Source organism: Arvicanthis niloticus, chromosome 20 (genome assembly GCF_011762505.2).
Source record: "Arvicanthis niloticus isolate mArvNil1 chromosome 20, mArvNil1.pat.X, whole genome shotgun sequence".
Taxonomy (NCBI): Eukaryota; Metazoa; Chordata; class Mammalia; order Rodentia; family Muridae; genus Arvicanthis; species Arvicanthis niloticus.
Window position 1 is genome coordinate 2989574 of NC_047677.1, and position 21762 is coordinate 3011335.

Sequence of the window (21762 nt, forward strand, 5' to 3'; positions counted from 1 at the left end):
TATTTCTGGCAACCTGTAGACTCCTTGTTCACGTTTTCATGTGCCCAAGATATGGTTTCTCCTTCAGACTCTTCCCATGTTGCTCTTCTGAGTTTGCCTCTTCTATCGACTCTCATTCCTCATACAAACTCTCCCGAATTGCCTCAAAATTCTATGTCAAGTATGTCTGCACTATGTGGTCCCTTCCCCCCTCCACTACCTCCTCATAGGGAGGGAGCCTCATTCCTTTCTTTCACTACACTCACCTTGTCTGCAGCTCTGGGACACAATTGATTCACTGTTTAATTAGCTTTTTTCTGTAGTTGTGCTGGCTCCAACCCTGTCTGGGTTGTTCACTGTGTGTTGTTGGCACAATTTAGCTGGTACTTTATACATCGCTTAATGCACAATGGTTGCTCAAAATTTGTTGAATAAATAAAATTCTTTCCAGGTGGAGAAGGCAAAAACAATTTTATCTGGAGGAAAAGAAATCCAAGGCTGCTTTCCAAGACAAGTTTTGGCACAGGGAGAAGTGAAGGGTGCTTCTGAGAGCTGGGAGCCAAGGATAGAGTACAAGCAGGTGTTTCGTAGGTATTTTCCTTAAATCTGCATGCCAGTTCTGAGTGAGCAAGAAGCTAACATGAATACGTGCTTTGAGTTCTGTGTGTGTGTGTGTGTGTGTGTGTGTGTGTGTGTGTGTGTGTGAACATACCGAATCAAATGCCCACATTGATTTAAGATGAGCTTATCATGTGTGGACACATGCCATGCACTATGACCTCAAGAACACAGTGACCTGCTGAGAAAGAGAGACAGAGAGACAGAGAGACACAGAGAGAGAGAGAGAGACCATAAAATGGAGTATTATAATGGCCTTGTAAGTGTTCCGTAGCCAGCATTTGACCACATGATGTTTCATAATTACCATTTTACCTGAAGAAAGGGTAGCTTACTTGGTAAATAGTTTGTAAAAACCTGATCAGTCTTAAAGACAACTCAAATATAGATTCCACCTAGCACTGCCTAGTAATTAATAAACTCTCTTATTTGGAACTGGTTTTGTGTCTGAAGAATAAGAAAGATTTCCTGGTTAGGAGCTGGGGAAATGGCTCAGAGAGTAATATACCTACTGCCTGAGTATGAGGACCCGAGTGAGTTCAGATTCTCAGCACCCATGTCAAAATGCTGGATGTGGTTTTGCATATTTATTACCCTAGCACAGATTGGGGGGGAGTAATGGGTTAGTGAGTTCCTTTCATCTTACCACACCATGTTTTGTATATATAGGGGATTATGTTAAAGGATTTTAGTACATTGAATCAACCTTGCATCCCTGGGATGAAGCCTACTTGATCATGGTGAATGATGGTTTTGATGTGTTCTTGGATTCAGTGTGCAAGAATTTTATTGAATAGGGTTGAATCCACATTCATAAGGAGAATTGGTCTGAAGTTCCCTTTTTTTGTTGAGTCCTTTTGTGGTTTAGATATCAGAGTAATTGTGGCTTTATAGAATGAATTACACAGTGTTTCTTCTGTTTCTATTTTATTGGTATTAGCTCTTCTTTGAAGGTCTGGTAGAATTTTGCACTGAAGAATTTTGGGCTTTTTTTGGTTGGAAGGTTTTTAGTGACTTCTATTTTCTTAGGGGATATGCGTCTCTTTAGATAGTTTAACAGCTCTTGATTTAACTTTGGTATATGGCATCTAGCTGGGAAATCATTCATGTCATCTAGACTTTCCAGTTTTGTTGAATATAGGCTTTTGTAGTAGGATCTGATGATATTTTGAATTTCTTAAGTTTCTGTTGTTATGTTTCCCTTTTCATTTATGATTTTGTTAATTTGGATACTGTCTCTGGGCCCTTTAGTTAGTTTGGCTAGTGGTTTATCTATCTTGTTGATTTTATCAAAGAACCAGCTCCTAGTTTTGTTGATTCTTTGTATCATTCATTTTGTTTCCTAATTGATTGTTTTCTGCCCTGAGTTTGACTATTTGCTGCCTTCTACTCCTCTTGGGTGTGTTTGCTTCATTTTGTTCTAGGGTTTTAAAGTGTACTATTAAGTTGCTAGTGTAGGATCTCTCTAATTTCTTTATCAGGTCTCCTATGCTATAAATTTTCCTCTTAGCACTGCTTTCATTGTGTCCCATAAGTTTGGATGTGCTGTGATATCATTTTCATTGAATTCTGGAATTCTTTAATTTCTTTCTTTATTTCTTCCCTGACCAAGTTATCATTGAGTAGAGAGTTGTTCAGTTTCCATGGGTTTGTGGGTTTTCTGTTGTTTTTGTTGTTACTGAAGACCAGACTTTGGCCATGGTGATCTGGTAAAATACATGGGATTATTTCAATTTTCTTGTATTGGTTGAGGCCTGTTTTGTGTCCAATTTTGTGTCAGTTTTGAAGAAGGTACCATGAGGTGCTGAGAAGAAGGTATATTTCATGTTAGGAGCCAAGTCCTAGCAGAAAGTGGCTATCATCTTTACAGCCATCTCAGACCATATACCCTGACAAGAGACTTGTTTTTCAACAGCCCACAACAGCTGAGAACACTCTGATAAACACCTTGTTTTTCTCACATATCTTGTTTTGTTCTTTAGAGCCCACAGTTGTAAGGCACACATGGTAAAGTGTCTTCAGTTGCATTCCCCTGCTTCTCCTTATATATACCCAGGATTTCCTTTCAATAAACAGGACTTGATCAGACTGTCTTGTCTCCCTCCATTCTTCGAGTCTCTTGCCCCTCCATCCCCCCTCTCTTTCTTGCACACCCTGTTGACTGACCCTCACGGGCCGGGTTATCTGGTGCCAAATGTGGGGCATGGGCCAGAGCATGTTCTTTTGTTTTAGGGTGATATGTTCTGTAGATATCTGTTGAATCCATTTGGTTCATAACCTCTATTAGTTTTACTGTGTCTCTGTTTAATTTCTGTTTCCATGATCTGTCCATTAATGAGAATAAGGTGTTGAAGTTTCCCAAAATTATTCTGTGGGGTTCAATGTGTGTTTTGAGCTTTAGTAAAGTTTGTTTGTTTGTTTGTTTGTTTGTCTGTTTATAAATGTGGGTGCCCTTCCATTTGGGGCATAGATGTTCAGAACTGAGGCTTTCTCTTGGTGGATTTTTCCTTTGATGAATATGAAGTTTCCTTCCCCATCTCACTTGATAACTTCTAGTTGAAAGTCTATTTTATTGGATATTAGGACGGCAACTCCAGCTTGTTTCTTGGGACCATTTGCTTGGAAGACTTTTTTTTTCCAGCCTTTTACTTTGAGATAGTGTCTGTCTTTGTCACTGAAGTCCAATTCCTGTATGCAGCAAAATGCTGGATCCTGTTTGCATATCTAGTCTGTTAGTTTATGCCTTTTTATTGAGAAATTGAGTCCATTTATATTGAGAGATATTAAAGACAGATGATTTTTAGTTCCTGTTAAGCTTGTTGTTGTAAGTGGCATTATATGCATCTAATTCTCTCCTTTTGGCTTTGTTGTGAGATACCTTGTTTTTTTTCTTTGGTGTTGGTACCCTTCTTGTGTTGGAGTTTTCATGCTAGAATCCTCTGTAGGGCTAGACTGGTAGTTAGATACTGTTTGACTTTGGTTTTGTGTGTAATATTTTGCTTTCTCCATCTAGGTTGATTTTGCTGGGTATAGTAGCCTTGGCTTGCATTTGTGTTCTCTTGGGATCTGCATGACCTGTCTGTCCAGGATCTCCCGCTTTTATTGTGCCTGTTTAGAAGTTTGGTGTAATTCTGATAGGTCTGCCTTTATATGTTACTTGGCCTTTTTCTCTTGCAGCTTTTAATATTCTTTCTTTGTTCTGTGAATTTAGTGTTTTGATTATTATGTCGTGAGAGGATTTTCTTTTCTGTTCCAAGCTATTTGGTGTTCTATAGGATTCTTGTACATTTATGGCTATCTCTTTCTTTAGGTTGGAGACATTTTCCTTAATGTTCTTGAAGATATTTTCGGGTCCTTTGAGCTGGGAATCTTCACTCTCCTCTATTCCCATTATTCTTAGATTTGGTCTTTTCATTGTGTCCTGGATTTCCTGGATGGTTTAAGTTAGAAGTATTTTTATGTTTTAGATTTTCTTTGGCAGTTGTTTCAATATCTTCCAAGGTGTCTTTTACACCCAAGATTCTCTCTTCTGTCTCTTGTATTCTGCTGGTGATGCTTACATCTGTAATTCTTGACCTCTTTCCTAGGTTTCCCATTGAAACCCTAGGTTTTAAGGGTTGCTTCCATTTGTGCTTTCTTTATTGTTTCTGCTTCCACTTTTAGGTCTTGATCACTTCATTGAATTTTATTACCTGTTTCATTGTATTTTCCTGTATTTCTTTAAGGGACTTATTTGTTTCTTCTTTAAGGGCTTCTATCTGTTTACCTATATTCCTATATTTACCCTGTATTTCTTTTCAGTGAGTTATTTATATCCTCCTTAAAGGACTCTGTTATCTTCATGAGATAGGATTTTAGGTCAGCTTCCTGATTTTCAGGGCTTGCTGTGGTGGAAAACTGCATTCTGATGATGCCAAAGTATAATGGCTTTTGTTGCTTATGGTCTTGTGCTTGACTCTTGCCATCTGGTTATCCCTGGTGTTAGCTGGTCTGAGTATCTCTGTCTGGAGCCTGCCTTCCGTGCCCCTTGGTTGCTGCAAGTCTTCTGGGAGACCTGTGTCCCTGTCTGCAGTAGACCTCCTGTGAGACCTTCAGACTGTGGTGTCTTTAGAGAAGCAGGTAAGCTGTTGCCCTGTATGTAGTTGTTCTTCTAGAAGGCCTTCAGCCTGTGGGCTCTGTTGTCCTGTGTGCAGCAGAACTCCAGGGAGGCTTTCAGCCTGTTGGGTCAGTTGCCCTGGGTGTAGAGGAACTCCTGGAAGGCCTTCGGATTGTGGTGTCTTCAGAGGAGCAGAAAGACTAGTGATCTGCCCAGGCAGAAGCCACAGGTTGTAAGTTGGCATTTCTTTTTAAATATGGACAATAGTAAGAAGAGTAACACTGACACAAAAATATGAAAAACTTTAAAAATGCATAGAAATGACAAATATGTATGAATATACACACACACGCACACGCACACGCACACACACACACACAGCCATGTTTAGGGATATTTAGAGACTTTATCGGAACTATGAACTTTGATGATTAGCTCTTTGTTCTTGTTTTGGCAGGTGGTGCTGCTTACATGCTGAGTTCCAAAGCCTGAACTATATTTCAATCACAGTCAGTGGTGCTACCTCTGAAGGTCTGGGGACCCGTGTCCTCGCAAATTCAACATGCAGGAGTAGATTAGATTAATCCCTAGAATAAAGGAGAATAAGTTGACTTCTGAAAATCTAGTACTTATTTTGGTTTTAAGTGTTACTGTTAGGGAAGAAGGCAGGGTCCTGAAGCTGATGCTGTCTGAGGGCTGACACAGGGAGCCAAGATAAGTCAGCAGATGACAGCCAAATAAAATCCTTTGGCTACTTTGGTGAGGAGATACTGGGCTTTTTGAGGAGTAGGTAAACAGTGTTCATCCCTTACTTAGCAGTCAGCTTCTACTTCAGAGGAGCTAAGACAGGAATTCTTATCTCTTCTGTGCCCAATGTCAACCCTTTTTATGTGGGCTTTCTTCATTTTATAACTGTAAGTCTAATTCAAATAAAGAATCGCTCTGTATCTGCATTTCTTGTTATACCTCTCATGAAAAGTAGGTTTGATTCGAGCCAAAGTGGGAAAAGTCCAGTGAGGAAAGAATGGATTCCAATCAAGACTTGTAGCACAAAATAAAGCGAATGGTTGGTTGGCTTTGCTTCCAGGCAAATAGCAGCCAGTGGAGGTGGAGCAAGGGGATGATTGATCTCAGTGGTCTTCAGAGGTGACTCATAGCAGTGTATTAAGTGGAGCATAAGGAGAATAAACTGCAAGGAAAGTTAGCATCCTCAACCTTGTTACTAGTCACCCAAACCAGCAGTGAAACTGCTTTGCTCTACCTCTCCATGCCTCTTCTTTCTTTCACAGCTTAGCTTTTTTCCTTCAGTGCTGTCTCTGGATCCCCACCCCTGCACCACACATTTCCAAATCTAATACAAATTAAACTCTACTATCTTGGAAATTCTTGAGTACTTGCTTTGCTTTGGATGAATGTTCCCAAAAGGCCATGAGCTAAAGGCATGATACATTCCTGCACTGTTGCAAAGTAGTGGTGCCTTTAAAGATGCAGCCTAGGGAGATGGTGGGGTTAAGTCATTAGGTGTATGTAGATTTGAATGACATATTTGAATTTGCTGATTCTTCCTGTTTGTGTGTGTGTTTTAGATGTCGTGAGGTGAGTATCTTATCCTGTTACTGATATTTTGCCTCTCTTCAGGCCCCAAAGCAACAAGTTATGGACTTCAAAAATTGTGAGCTAAAGCAAACCTTTCCTCTCTTCTTTAGGTTGATTATGCCAGGTATTTTGATATAGTGATGGAAAATTGATTAACATAGCATAATATTTTAATTTTTCTTTGATCTATCAGTTATGTCTTCTACTATAACAATTTGTATAGTCATGTTCTTAAGATCTATCTATCTATCTATCTATCTATCTATCTATCTATCTATCTATCTGTTTCACTTTTACAGCAGTGTTTCACTCTGGCCTGGAGCTTACTCTGTAGCCCACACCTTATTATTGATATTTTTCTTCTGTTTTATTCATCTCTGCTTCCCCTGTTAATATTTACATATGCTATGCTTTCATTAAGCAAATACTGAATTGAATTAGAATGTTTGAAACCTAACGAGTGGGTTTTTTTTTTTTCCTTTTGTAAAGCAAGCTAACTCTAATGGTACTTTTCATGAGGGATTGGGGGCAAACAGTTCATAGACCTGGAAAATATGTTTACAGATGGATCATGATATCCAGGTACAAGGCATTCGAAGTCCACAAGGACAGAGATTGGGTTGCTGGGGGGGAAATGGTGATTCGTAGGGAGAGACTGGAGGCAAAATGACAGATTGTTATGAATAATGATGAGGATAATGATCACAAAGGCAATAAGAATGCTGGCTTGTGTTTATACAGTGCTTTGCAGTTTATGTAGATGATTCCAGAGATGTAGATGTGGATTTGAGTCCTGAGAATCACAATGCCCTTGCGTGTGTGTGTGTGTGTGTGTGTGTGTGTGTGTGTGTGTTTTCTGGGTAAGCTTTGTTGCTATCAAAGTGTGTGTCCAGCATTAAAGATGATATAGGATTCAGGCTAATCCATAGATTAGAGCCACAGAGCTGCCTTTCTGCCTTTCTCACCAGGGGAAAGTCAGAATATCCATCCCAGGAATGGCCTTAAAAATTTTTATTATGACAAATGTCTTGTAATGAATTCCAGATGCCAGGCTTTATTTTTAGCAAATATTTATTTACCGCCCATGGACTTTGTGGAAGCTCTTAACTCTCAAAAGGATACAACTAGAGCTTACCCCACCTGGAAGATGGGTTTCTGGCTTGTTTTGTGTTAAAGTAAGGTTGAAGTGAGCTTCCTGAGGGCAAAAGGCTCAGGCAGTTCTTAACAGGTCGACCTGGCTGACCTGCGCTTTTACTGTAGTAATGTAGACATTCAAACAAACCTGAATGCAGAAATGTATTTTAATCAATTTAATCTTTTAATCAATTTAATTGTGATATAGATAACTGTTTCTTTAACTGCTCTTGCTTAAGGGTTTCTTACCACCATTTAAGAAGTACCACATGGACACATATGTAAGTGAACTAATTCTCTTTGAACCATCTTTCTGTTGCTATAACAAAATGCCTGAGATAATCAAGTTAAGGAGAGGAAAGAATTAATTTGGCTGAGTGTCTCAGAGCTTTGCTGATGACGAGAACACTTAACCCCATTGCTTTATGTCTATCATGGCACAGAATATCATGGCAGATGAGACCTCGTTAGGTGGCCAGGAAGCAAAGAAAGTGCCAATAACTCCTTCACAGGTGTACTCCTACTGGCCTAATTATCTTTTCTCTACTTCTGTCTTTCAATTTCCCTCTAACAACATCATCTGGCAATCAAATCTTTTATAAACTAGCCAAGGGCTCTACCTCTGACCCACATTCTAAGCGCTTTTCTCAATTTGCACTTGTGGGAAGGGCTTGAAATGATAATCACGTTCAGATACATATTTGTGCCATCAGCTTGGTCCCCCCAACCACCACACCTGATTTGTGGTTGACAGTGATAAGGATGTAAAAGAAATGGTGCAAAGATCACAAGTCCAGATCTTGTCAGTTCCTGGGAGAGAAGAAACCTCTCTGTTGGTTAGTGATTTTATTCCCCAATCCGACAAAAGCTAGAGTTGTTTAGGAAGAGAGAACTTTAGTTGAGGAAAAAAAAAACAGCCCCTCAATCCCAAGACTGGTCAAGCTTGTGAGGTGCACTTCTTTGATTAATGATTGACGTGAGTAGGCTCACCCCATGGAGGTTGATGCAATGCATGGTCAGGTTGCCCTGAGTTATATAAGAGAGCAAGCTGAGCCAGCCATGGGGAGCAAGCCAGTAAATAGCACTTCTCCATGGCTTTTGCTGTGGTTCTTGCCTGTAGGTTCTTTCTCTGCTTGAGCTCCTGCCCTGACTTCCCTTCATGATGGACTGTAAGTTGTAAGATAAAATAAACCCTTTCTTCCCCAAGTTTCGTAGAGCCTCCCACAGCAGCATTCAGGTGAGAATGAAAGATGAAAATTATGCTCTGGCCCGAGAAGCCATGTCACTGTCATAGCAAGAAGAGCAGCAACACTTTCTCTGTGCAGATGTCTTTTTCTGGGGATTGGAGCCAGTGCCAGTTCAAGTGTTTTGACTTTTAAAAGAGACACTTTTCAAGGGAGAACTTAGTGGGGGTGATTACAAAGGGTTTTATGATAGACTCAGCAGGGCAAGGCAACCATGGTTCTATTTGTGCAGGACTACCTTGGATTCTACAACATGTTGCCCATTAATGAATTTTATGGGAGGGATGCCATTGAATACAAGGAGATCTCAGTAGGCAAAAAAATGGGCAAATAATTTCATTTGGATTTAAGGGAGGGTGGACTGGTAATTGGGGAGAGGAAATAAGCTTTGTTAGTCTACAGTGGAATTAGTCTGATAATCTGAGTTTATCCCTGCAGGTAATACTTTAGAGTATTTGTGTGGGAAATAGCCATTCTGTACTTCTTTTAATGGGACAGTATGAAAAGATTTGCTAAAAAGATGTCTTAGGCACAAAATATCCCATTACCAGAAAGAGAGGATGCTAGATTATTTACCTAAAAAATGAGACTTTTAGAATAAGGACACATGGGACAGAGAAGGATATTTTTTTCCCTTTAGGCTTAACATGATTGCTATTCGTAAAATCAGAGAGGACGTAAAAGGGGTTCCCAGAGTTTTTGCTATGGGTGATAGTTGTGGAATCTTTAAAGTCTGTGCCCTTACAGCCCCTGAGTGCAATGCTTTTTTCCTCCTGATTAATATGGTATGTGAGTCCAATCTCCTGCATCGACTTATGGCAATCTTGTTGTTTCTGATAACTGTGACCCAGGGGTTAGTACAAATTGAGTTTTATACTTGGAAAAATAAATAATGGAAAATATTGAGCAAAAGAATAGAAATAATACATACCAGGAATGGCAGGATTACATCCTGCTGTAGAAAGGGAAGCAGAATCAAAGAACTTCCAGAAATAAAACACAACAAACTCTATTACTAAGATGCGACTGGACTTTATGCTGACTTTTCCAATGATAGCTGCAGTACAGTGGGAGGCACCTGGTCATCAGAAAAGGCCACAAATCAGTCTCAGGTAAAGTTACCTTTGTTTCTGTAAACAGTCCTATTAATTTTTTCAACATGGAAATAATGATATTAGATGTTGTTCACCTAAATGTTTATTATACACAAAATTAGGTGGGGACTTTTAGAGCAAATAACTTAGACAAAAAAAAACTTTTTGGGAAGATTTAAATTTTTAAATCTGGGATTGATATTTGTTGCATGCTACTTTGTAGTAGCTTTATGTTGATTTTCTTGTGTATGTTATTTTGATTCAGTTTCAGTGAAAGTTTAAGATAAATGATTGTAAGCCATTTTGGGCATGAGGACACTGGAGAATAAGCAGATTGATAACCTGTTGAAATGAAATGTTTTACTTTGTTCGATAACTTTTTAATGTATGAAGGTGACAGTAAAATACAGAGAGAATGATAGAGTCTAAACCAGCACCACCTTATAGCCACAGTCATTAAAAGATAATTTAGTCAATAATAATTTGTAGATTCTAGGGACAAAATTTTTAATGAGGAGCATGTATTTATATAGTCCCCAAGCAGCTTCCTATAAATTACTTACTCGTTAAAAGAGTAACCATGCTATGAAGAAAACAAATTACAGTCACCAGAAAACTGATATCCTCACCAGGGGCTGATGGGAACTGGGAGTCTCTGATGAGATGGAGTGAGAAGAACAGATATCGACGTGCATTATTGGCCCAAGATGTCCAAGTCTGGTTGTGAAGAAAAATCGGAAGCACACATTCAACCATTCAAGGAGAACACTCCTTCACGTAATTGCCTCTATGCTTCAGAACTGCCAGTGTTATAAAGACACACACACAAAAGAAACTGCCAAATTTGAAGGAGGCTTCTGTCATCTGGATGGTGGAATGCCTTCCCAAGAGGCTAAGAAATGAGGGTGCGCAGTCTGTTCTGTGCTCTGTCTGCCCATCTATGAGCTCGGCTGTAGATAAGAATGGCTGACACAAGGGCAGTTTGTTAAAACCAAGGCCTCAGAAAGGACAAAGAGCAGGCCAAAGACCAATTCCTCTCAAAAGTCTAATAATATTTACCAATAATATAATGTGACTGAGAGCTCAGTACTTATTAAAGGAGTGTATGCAATGAGCAAGAAACACAAGTCAAAAACACACAACTCAATTTATCTGCAAGTTAAAAGAAACCTAAATTAGTTTATTAATACCAAACAAACTTGATAAAATTGAATATTGAATCCTGATCTAAACATCTCAAAATGTGTTTAACGAGATAATGCAAGCCTTGTCTTCAAAACCAGGAATTCAGTTCTCCCATTTGATATTGGATATTATACTGCAGCCTTTGAAGGCTTCTGTGAGAAGACAAAAATACTTTCTCTTCATTATTTCTTTTTATTCTGGTTTGTTTTTTTTTTTGTTTGTTTGCCTGTTTGCTACACACACACACACACACACACACACACACACACACACACACACACACAAAGAGAGCCAGAGAGAGAGAGAGAGAGAGAGAGAGAGAGAGAGAGAGAGAGAGAGAAAAGAGAAAAAGAGACACAGAGAGAGGGGGAGGCAAGCAGCTGAAGCAGCTGGATGATGGGAAGGTGGGGGGAACTGGGAGGAGTTGGGGAGGGACAACATCAGAATATTGTATGAAAAAAGTATTCTCAATAAAAATTTCAAAAAAATGTTGGAAATAGTTAATAGGCGTATGTGAAATAAGATGGAAGCAGTTAAATACATGCTGGCCATTCTGCCGCATAATTACATGACCATTTTCATTAAACATTTGCATATATGCATGTGAATATACACACAGGGACTTTAATTACTACTAGTTTATTGGTGTAAAAGACAAGATCCTTAAGCTATGGTAATCAACCATATTTCCATAATGTTCATCCTGTACTAAAGACAGTATGTTTCATGCTGTGTGAACTCTTCTGAGGAAAAGTATGTAATCATGTAAATGTGTATTAAATTATGGGAAATTTTATTATTGTTGTTTCTAAGATTATTGGTTACATATACAAAAATACAAAGTCAACACACCATAGAAAGACTAATGTATCTTATTATCCAGATACATCATGTATAATATGTCATGTAATACCAAAGTGGAGACCTTTATTAGGATAGAAAAATAATCCCTCCAACATTTATTCCTGATAGTAGTACTAGAATTCCTTAATAATATACATGCACACAGGGAGTGAATAATTCATGACATCTCCTTGCCCTATAAAATGATAAATGCAAATCTTTCAAACTCTTAGGTGTTGAGTAAAATATTAAAAATACTCTAGCAAAATCTAAAATGAAGAACTTTCAGGAAGAAGGAAGAACAGTTGTATTGAATGGATTTCCTCAATAAAACTTCCAAAGAAGCATATACTTATTAAATATGAAAGTTCTTTTGAAGATGACATTAAATCACTTCTCGGACCAGCTTTCCACTCTGGTAAAGGCTACGCCTACCCACTCTTCAGATTACTCTTCTTCATAGGGTTTTTCTTATTGTACTTTTTTATAATTCTAGCTTATTCTTATGACTTTGCTTTTCTCATGTCTTTTTGCTTCAGTAGATTCTGAATTTAAAAGAATATGCTTAGCCTGTATATAAATTTTCCCTTGAACTCAGCAGTGTGGTTAGCATAGAACTTGTTCTGTAAATGTTTACTAGTGAATGTACAAATCAATATACAAATGAGTGGCCAGTGAATCAAACTGCCAATACACCTAATCAATTAATCTGATTTCTTCTTAGATGGTCTTCATTGTTGTTCTTCTTTGATTTGACAAATTAAAATGGGAAAGAAGTGATATCTATTCACTAGGACTGAAAAGTTCTTAGTAATAAGGAACATTATTCTTTCTTATAATACCCTGGATTGACAAAATACCTCTGGCATGTTTGGCAGGAACTGATATCATGACTCCATCTGCCAGTTGGCTTCATTTAGATTACATAGCTGTTTTGTTCAAGCCTTAAACAATTGATTACAACTGAGAGATAATTAAGTAGCTAAATCTCTGTGGTGGAAAAACTGTGTTTTGTAGTTACAGTTCAATTTAACCTGGTTTTGGTACTTTTTCCCCCACCCCTTGCCACTGTCACCCCCATTAGAATCATGGTCCTGTGCTCTAAGGTAAAAAGCCCTTCCTCAAATCTCAAAAAGACCTTTTGCTTCTTTAGTGAATTTACTTTGATACAAAGATACGTTTCTGAGTCATCTATTGTGTAGTGGCATTGGGTCTTAAAATTGCATATAAATACCTTCCATTGCAAATGCTTTAATTTGCACATTCTAATTATTACTAAATATACAGTTACTACTATTTACCTCTAAATGTCACTAGTTGAAATTCCAAAATATGTGTAGCAATTGGTGATATTGTGGCAAACCTGTACAACTGGCTCTTTGTTTAGGAAAGATTTAACCTTGCTGTGGTCTCTGGCCTGCCTCTTTTCAGGTGTTCCCTGTTGCCACAGTAAAATCCAAAACCCCTTTCCTTTCTGTTGATGGTTAGTTAATCTGTCACTTTGACTGGGCCACGGCATGCTCGGGTTGAATGGTTGATTTGGGGTGTGCTGTGAAGATGTTTCTGAGTGAGGAGACCATTTGTATCTGGAGACTCTGTGAGGTCGGTCCTTTGGCTCTGTGCCTAGGGACTTCTGTCAGTCTGAGTGTCTGTACAGGAGCTTACCAAAACAAAAGGCAGAGTATCAAAGACCTTCTCTTTCTCCTCTGTTTCACAGTTCGAGTGGCAGCATCTTTATCTCCTCTTATAGGCAGCCTGGGATTTTGGCTCCCTTGACTCTCAGCAGACTTGGACTGATTAACTGTTGATAGAAAAGTGGGCATCTTCTCTACTGCATAAATTGGCTTGTCATGATCTCTCTGTCTTTGTCTCTCAGGTTGACTGAATGTTGCTCTATCATGAAGTATACCTGGAATTTAGTTTCTATGCAGATACAGAGAGACAATAGATGAAGGGATGATTGACTGAAAAATGATACTTTTGTCATTTATGGTTAAAAATAGCAGGGCCATATCAGGCCATGTGAGGTCATGTGTGGAAGCCAGAATTGACCAAGAGGTAGAGAGAGGTGACAGGAAGCATGGCTCAGAGGCTTACTACGATTTTCATGAGTAGGGATCTGTGAGGGAGCTGAATAGACATAAGACTGGAAATCCTAAGTATGAAAAACACATGCAGGCTGTGAACTATAGGAATGATCTAGTTTGCTGCGACCCAGGGAAGGGGACTATTGCCTTGGGGAACATTGGCATGGCAAGGCTTGATGCGTTGCTTAACTTTTATCAACTGGACATAATACCTAGACACCTGAGAAGAGAGATAACTTTGACTGAGGGATTACCTCCGTCAGATTGGCCTGTGGGCATGTCTATGGGGAAATTTTCTTGATTGATTACTGATGAAGGAGGGCTCAGCACATTGTAGACAGAGCCACCCCTAGATAGGTAGCCCTGGGTTGTATGAGCATGATTTATGAAGCTGAGCCCTGAAGCAAGCTGGTGAGGAATGCCCCCCTGTACTCTATGGTTTGGTTTTTGTTTTGAGACCCCTGCTTTAGATTTTTCTCAGTAATAAATTGTAAAATGTGATCCAAATAAACATTCTCTTCCCCAAGTGACTCTTGGTCCGAATGTTCTTATCACAGCAAGGAAATATCCTTGGGAATATGATATTGCCTGGGAGTAATACTGAGCTGACTTAGGGAGAAGGAATGTTGGCTTGGGTCAATACTGGGTGACTTAAGGAAGGTGAGTGTTGGCTTAGGTAACAAGGTGCAGAAGCAGAATGGTTGTTTGGTATTTGAAAGCTAAAGGATTTGATTGATGGTTATGAGCTCTGAATTGTTTGTGTTGCCAATGATAACATATTTCTGTGTGAGCCATTTTCTATTCTTGAAATCTGATTGAGCTTGGAAATGTAGTCTGTCTACTTTCAGCGAATCAAAAATATGCCACAATATCAAGAATATAGAAAAGAAAAACAAATATTTAACGCAGGTTTTAAAAAATTATTTTACCAAAATAAGAAGGAGTTGTTACCAGGATGCAGTTTCCAGGATCCCAGTCCTATCTGCTGCGGATATCGCTACCTTATAGAGACGCCTGGCTGGTTACTCAGCAGCTCGTTTACTGGGCACAGGTTCCAGATCAGTTTTGGCAGATAAAATGTTTATGCAATAACTAGGTCATAATTTTATATAGGCTGATGCAAAGTCAGTTAAAAAATAAACCTTAAGACCTGTTTTTAAGTAACAACTGTTGTGAGCGTTTAGAATCAGTCAAAGCCACTTCAGGCTTTTAAGATTGCCCAAGAGCTGTGACCTTGTAAATATTTCCCCAAATTAAAATATGATCAATTTAGAACACTTAACACAAGGGCCAGACTACATACAATTTATAATATACACTATATACTGTATACCGTATGCCATATATACTATACACTCAGACTTACCTCTTAATCTGACTTAATTTTAATATAAATATTTTTAACATGAAATTGAACTGAAGTCTGGCATTCAATAAGAGATTAATGCCTGGCACTTTACTAAAATAAAAAAAAAATCAGAATTTCACAAATTGAAAAAATCAACAATAAAAGACAGCTTACTTGAATATCTTATATATTGTTTTAAATATATTATGAGGAGAGGGAGTTCTGCTACTTCAGGGAGTGAACATGTGTGTGGATCACAATTAACACTCCAGTGTTGGTTTGGTTTGGCTTTGTGTCTACTTACTAAGCATGGCAGCTCCTAGCTTTCTCTCACACTAGTGACCAATTTAATGAGGAAACAGTAACCATATGTTGTGCCTAATCCCCCAACTGTTTTTGAGAAGCCACAGAATATTCTGACATTATAGGATTGTATCTCTTTTATATTGTAAAGTATTTAGACATGTTCAGGGAGGAAAGATACTAAATGTCTTTCATACTTCTTAGTGGTAGGACCAACACATGCTCATTTTTTGTGAGTCAAAGTGATGTGTAACTGATGTGCTTAGTCATCTGTGTGCAGTAGCAAATTAGCTGGTGCAAAAAAAAAATCAACATTTGACTACCTTTGAATAAGCTTCTCCTCCTCCTCCTCTTGCTCCTGCTCCTCCTCCTCCTCCTGCTCCTGCTCCTGCTCCTCCTCCTCCTCCTCCTGCTCCTGCTCCTGCTCCTGCTCCTGCTCCTGCTCCTGCTCCTGCTCCTGCTCCTGCTCCTGCTCCTGCTCCTGCTCCTGCTCCTGCTCCTGCTCCTGCTCCTGCTCCTGCTCCTGCTCCTGCTCCTGCTCCTGCTCCTGCTCCTGCTCCTGCTCCTGCTCCTGCTCCTGCTCCTGCTCCTTCTCCTTCTCCTTCTCCTTCTCCTTCTCTTCTCCTTCTCCTTCTCCTTCTCCTTCTCCTTCTCCTTCTCCTTCTCCTTCTCCTTCTCCTTCTCCTTCTCCTTCTCCTTCTCCTTCTCCTTCTCCTTCTCCTTCCTTCTCCTTCTCCTTCTCCTTCTCCTTCTTCTTTCTCCCTCTTCTTCTTCTTCTTCTTCTTCTTCTTCTTCTTCTTCTTCTTCTTCTTCTTCTTCTTCTTCTTCTTCTTCTTCTTCTTCTTCTTCTCCTTCTCCTTCTCCTTCTCCTTCTCCTTCTCCTTCTCCTCCTTCTCCTTCTCCTTCTCCTTCTCCTTCTCCTTCTCCTTCTCCTTCTTCTTCTTCTTCTTGCATTCTTTTTATACAATTATTTTTTTATTTTTATGTATATGAGTACTCTATCTGCATGTATATGCCAGAATGGGCATCAGATCTCATTATATATGGTTGTGAGCCAGCATGTGGTTGTTAAGAATCAAACTCTGGACCTCTGGAAGAGCAGCCAGTGCTCTTAACTGCTGAGCCATCTCTCCAGCACCTAAATATGCTTCTTTAATCTTTAATTTTAACTGTAATGAAACAGCTAGTGCTAGAAACAGCTAGTGCGTTTTTGTTGAGCAGTGTTATAAGAATGTCAACCATGGGGCTGTAGAGATGGCTTGGCAGTTAAGAACACATATGATTTTCCAAAGAACCAGTGTTCAGTTCCTAGCACCCAGGTTGAGCAGCTCAGAACTACCTTTAACTCCAACTCCAGGGTATTTGCTGTCTTCTTCTGGCCTCTCCAGACACATGCACAACCCTTCTATGTGGTCCTATATACATAATAAAATTTTTAAAAATGCTATCTATCACTCCATGTCCTTAGGGGATTAATGGAATTCCTAAAGTCTATAAGACTGATTGCAAAATATGTTCAAGTGGCAGTTCTACAGTAAGAATACATAACAGACACAGACACAGACAATTACCCAGTGAAGTTATGTGTCTATCTATGTATCATCTATCTATCTATCTATCTCATTTATCTATCAATAATCTATCTATCTATCTATCTATCTATCTATCTATCTATCATCTATCTATCATCTACCTATCATCTACCTATCATTTATCTCTTATGCATCTAGTTATTATTATGACATTGTTATGCTTTAGATATGAAGTCTCCTTCAAAAGTCCATGCAGTGAATAAAAATTTAGTGGCCATGATATAGGCTTTGGCATTTCGGAAGTTATTGGTTCATAAGAGTCTGACTCTATCAGAGCATAGTCTATTGATTAATTATTGATTTAGTAGCACTAGTAAGAAGTGGTGAAAACTAGAGATAAGCCTGGTGGGAGGGGGGTCACTGGAGATGACCCTTTTAGGGTAGATACATCTTTTCACTTTCCTGACCTATCTGTGGCATAGGTGTTAGGCAATGAGCAGCTTTCCTTCATCAGACCCTCCTCCACCTCCATCAGACCCTCTACCATCATCTTAATCACCATTCTACTGCTGTTCTGAGACACACAAACAAGGCAGATTATACCAAAGCACTTGATTGAGGGCTTGCACACCATTTTAGGGGCAGGGCCATGATTTTCATAGTGGGGAGCATAGCAGCAGGCATGGCAGTGAAGCAGTAGTTTAAAACATCTAGCAGATTCTCAGGTGGGAGGAAGTGAGGAGCCTGGGCCTGGTGTGGGCTTTTGACAACTCAACACCATCTCACTAGTGACACAACTTCTCCAAGTAGGTGATACAGCCTAATCTTTCCTAAACAGTCCACCAATTAGGAACCGAACATTCAAATATATACCCTCATGGAGATCATCATTTATTCAAACTGCCACAACAGTAATAAAAGTAACAGAACCAGCCAACTATGGATTCAATTCTCTGAAACTCTGAGCTAAAATTGATATTTTCCTTATATATTTTTCCTTATGTCACAGCAATGAGAAACTGACACAAACATCAGACACACACACACACACACACACACACACACACACACACACACAATTAGGACAGTACACAAAAATTCGTTATATCATAGTCATGGTCTATGAAAACACTTTCTTACAAATGAGTAATAGTTTATATCTAAGAATTTTTGTAAGACTTTACAGTTGTATCCAGCTACAAAAATTTATTTTGTGTAGACTTTTCCTTTAAGCATCATTATATGCTATAACCTTGGAGATAAATTTTTAAAAAATATTTATCATCATTTTCTCTTTATTATCATGTATGTGTGTGTGTGTGTTTGTGTTCATGTGTGTGTTTGTGTGTGTGTGGGGTGGGTGTTCATGGAAGCTTACAAGTCATGGTGTATATGTACTGATCAGAGGATAACTTATGGGAGTTTGGAATCTCCTTCTACTATGTAGGTCTTAGGATTGAAGTCAGAGCATCAAGTTTAGTGGAAGTTGCTTTGCTCATTAACCCATCTTGCTGGTCTCTTTGGAGATAATTTTAAAGAGTAAATATGAAAATAATTTATTTTTAATGTTTTTATAGTTCTCTCTACCTCCCCCTTCCCCTTCCCACCCCTTCCTCTCTCTATGTGTATGCATGTGTTTGCTTTTAGCATATGTGTGGAGGACACATTGTGGGAGTCAATTCTGTCCTACAATGTAGGATCTCGCATGGCATCTGTATTTACACACATAATCAATTTCCCTGGTGTACCAAAACCCAACCTTTAAGAGCTTTTTCCTCACCATGTGTCTCTTTGCTCCTCCTGCCCAGTCTCACTATTGCTTGCTCTTTGTCTCATACCTAATAGCAACATAAGTGAATAAAAAGGAGAATTGCAACTTGAGTTTTTTTTTAAATTAAAATTATTATTTATCTTTATTTCATTGCAAATATTGCTTGGTGATCCATTTTACAAACAAAGTGATAAACGGAAGTAAATTGCACAAAACTACTGATTCCAGAAAAGGAATTTGAGTGTCATAGCTCATTAAGTCCAGTGCTTCATTTGAGAGCGTAGAGGATAATTGGTCAAGAGATTCTGTTTATCTCATAACAGCAGAGCTATAACTCCAAGCCCAGTGCTTTTACAGAACTCAGTTTTTTAAGTCACTGTAACTTGACACACTTCCCAAATTTATTTCATGCATATGGAAGAGCCTAAGCTTTGTGTTCTGTGATAGTGAGTGTAGCTATTTTAGGTACTACTGCCTAGGAAGGTAAAAAGGATCTAATCAAGTTTTCACTTAGTATCTTAGTAGAGAGTGTTCATTTTTATCAAGTATAATCCTCACACTCTCAACAAATTGTACCATTTTAAAAGTTAAATTTTGGGCACAGGATTCCACTTCTAATGCAATTTATATCAGAGTGGTCTTTCTGGACTTATCTCTAAAATAATCAATAACAAAACTTGTCCTTGTCAAAGCATCCTAAATGTCTAAAGCATTTCTAGTTCAGTGATATTGGAGAATATCTTCAGCACACTAGATGAAATCACCTATGATAAATTCAATAAACTGTCTTATTTATGAACTCCTGTCTACTCTTAAAATTATAAAATTTTTATTATTAATGTGTGTGTGTGTTCCCACACCATATAGTTGGTTATCTTTTGACAGTGAGATCCCGGGACAGAACTCAAATTCTCAGGCTTGTGTGGCAAACATGCCTATCCACTCAGCATGCTGACTGACTCAGCTATCTTTCTATTCTTCTGCCTTTGAGAGCAGAATTATCCTTCAAGAAGTTCTTGTGGTGTATGGTGGCACCTGCCACAATTCAGTCTGTACTCTCGGCACTTGGGAAAAGGAGGCAAGAAAAACAGGAATTTGTCATCAGCTAGGATTAAATAATGAGACTTTCTCAAGCAAAACAATAGAAAAGAAATGCTTATTTTCAGAAAAATTTTAAATGTATGATTTACAAAATAGGCACTGTGAGGCTGCACAGGTGGCTCAGTGGTTAGGAACACTGACTGCTCTTCCAGTGGACCCAGGTTTGACTTTCAACACTCACAATGTAGCTCATACCTGTCCTTAACTCTAGTTTCAGGAGTTCCAATTCCCTTTTCTGGCCTCCAGGGACACCAAGTATACATGTGGCACAAACACCTACATGCAACCAAACTACTCATACACATAAAATAAAAATAAAAATAATGCATTGTAATTAGTGTTTGGTCATCCATAAAATACAAATAGTTAACCCCCCTACTGCTGGTAAATTAAAGGGTTTACAGATAAACAAAGGTAAGAGAAACAAGATTATCTCTAATACTATTAAGAAATACAATGTAATTATCTAGGAGAATCATAAATAGATCACCTTATTTACAATTGATAGGAGAAGACTGGATCCACAGTGAATAAAATATTTCTTCCTGCAAGATTAAACTGTCAAGACACATCAATTCTTTTTTTATAGTCTTGCATGTTTAGTTATTTTTAGCTGTAATTTTTTTAGACTGAAAATGAAGAGTTCTCATCATAAATGGTAAATGTTAAGATGCCCTTGAAGTAGTTTTAATCCTCAGAAAATGTCTTAAGTGGACTATTCTGTGGCAGAAGTGTTAGAAGTGGTAAAGAACAAAGAGAGCCTGAGAGAGAGCAGGTTCAGGATGATTTTCCTACAAAAAATGCAAATAACTTTTGATAGAAAACTTTGTAGCTACTATACAATCAAGCCAAGAAATTCAATACAAAACTTTTGTTATTCTCACAAAACTTCAGCTTCAATAGATCTTCAACAGTTCATGCTAAATTCCACTAATTGCCAATGAATAGAATGCTCACACACAGAAAGCTAGAAAGGGCATGGGAAATCACACAGGCTCATGTTGTTCTGCAAATCCATTTCACCTTGTGTTGCTGTCTTGTTGTGTCTGCTCTGCAATCTTGTGAACTTTACTCAACTTTACCACCTGCTGGTTATTTGATTCCAATCAATAGAAGCAAATATTCCTGGGCCTGACCTTCTACAAACTCTAAGAAAGCTAGCAGGGCAAGAGAATTCAGGGTGGAAATCTAATGGAGGCCATGTCTTATAAATCCCATGAATTCATTTTAATATTATCTTTGTAAAATTTTTAACTGGAGAATAGAATGAATGCATTACAATAAAGAAGCTGTCTTTTAGTTTGAAAACTTGTTACGGTTCTAGAAATTGTTTATAAAGTAACACTTTTATGACTACTATCTATGAAGGCTAGATATAAATATGCTGTTATAACAATAAGTTAAAAAAAACAATACAGCAGCAGCAACAACAAAAATATGTCCTAGTTTGCTCTTTTCTGCTATGATAAACACTAGGACCAAAAGCGACTTAAGGAGGAAAGAGTGTATTTCTTCTTACAGCTTACAGTCCAAAATAAAGGGAAGGCAGGACAGGAACCTTGGAGTCAGGAATTGGAGCAGAGTCCATGAAGGAATGCTGCTTACTCACTTTTTCTATGTTGTGTTTGTCTTATTTTCTTATGTAATCTAGCACTACCTGTCCAGGGATTCTACTTCCTATAGTGGGATGGGCCTTCCCTCCCAAGCCAGTCACCAGTCAAGACAATGCCCAATAGACATTAGATACAATAGACAATGCCCAATAAGATAACAGGCAACTGTTATCTTAGTTAGGGTTTCATTATTGTGAAGAGACACCATGACCAAGGCA

At 38.6% G+C, this 21762-nt stretch overlaps 1 protein-coding gene across 3 annotated transcripts in view; it reads left to right on the top strand.

The window, feature by feature from the left end:
• Positions 1–8471: 8471 nt before the first annotated feature.
• LOC143435228 (uncharacterized) overlaps positions 8472–21762 on the top strand; it is an 81285-nt gene continuing 67994 nt past the window's right edge. For all 3 annotated transcript variants that reach the window (XM_076916774.1, XM_076916775.1, XM_076916776.1), the window contains exon 1: positions 8472–8592. The gene's annotated coding sequence lies outside the window, so the exon portion shown is untranslated. The remainder of the gene's footprint in view (positions 8593–21762) is intronic.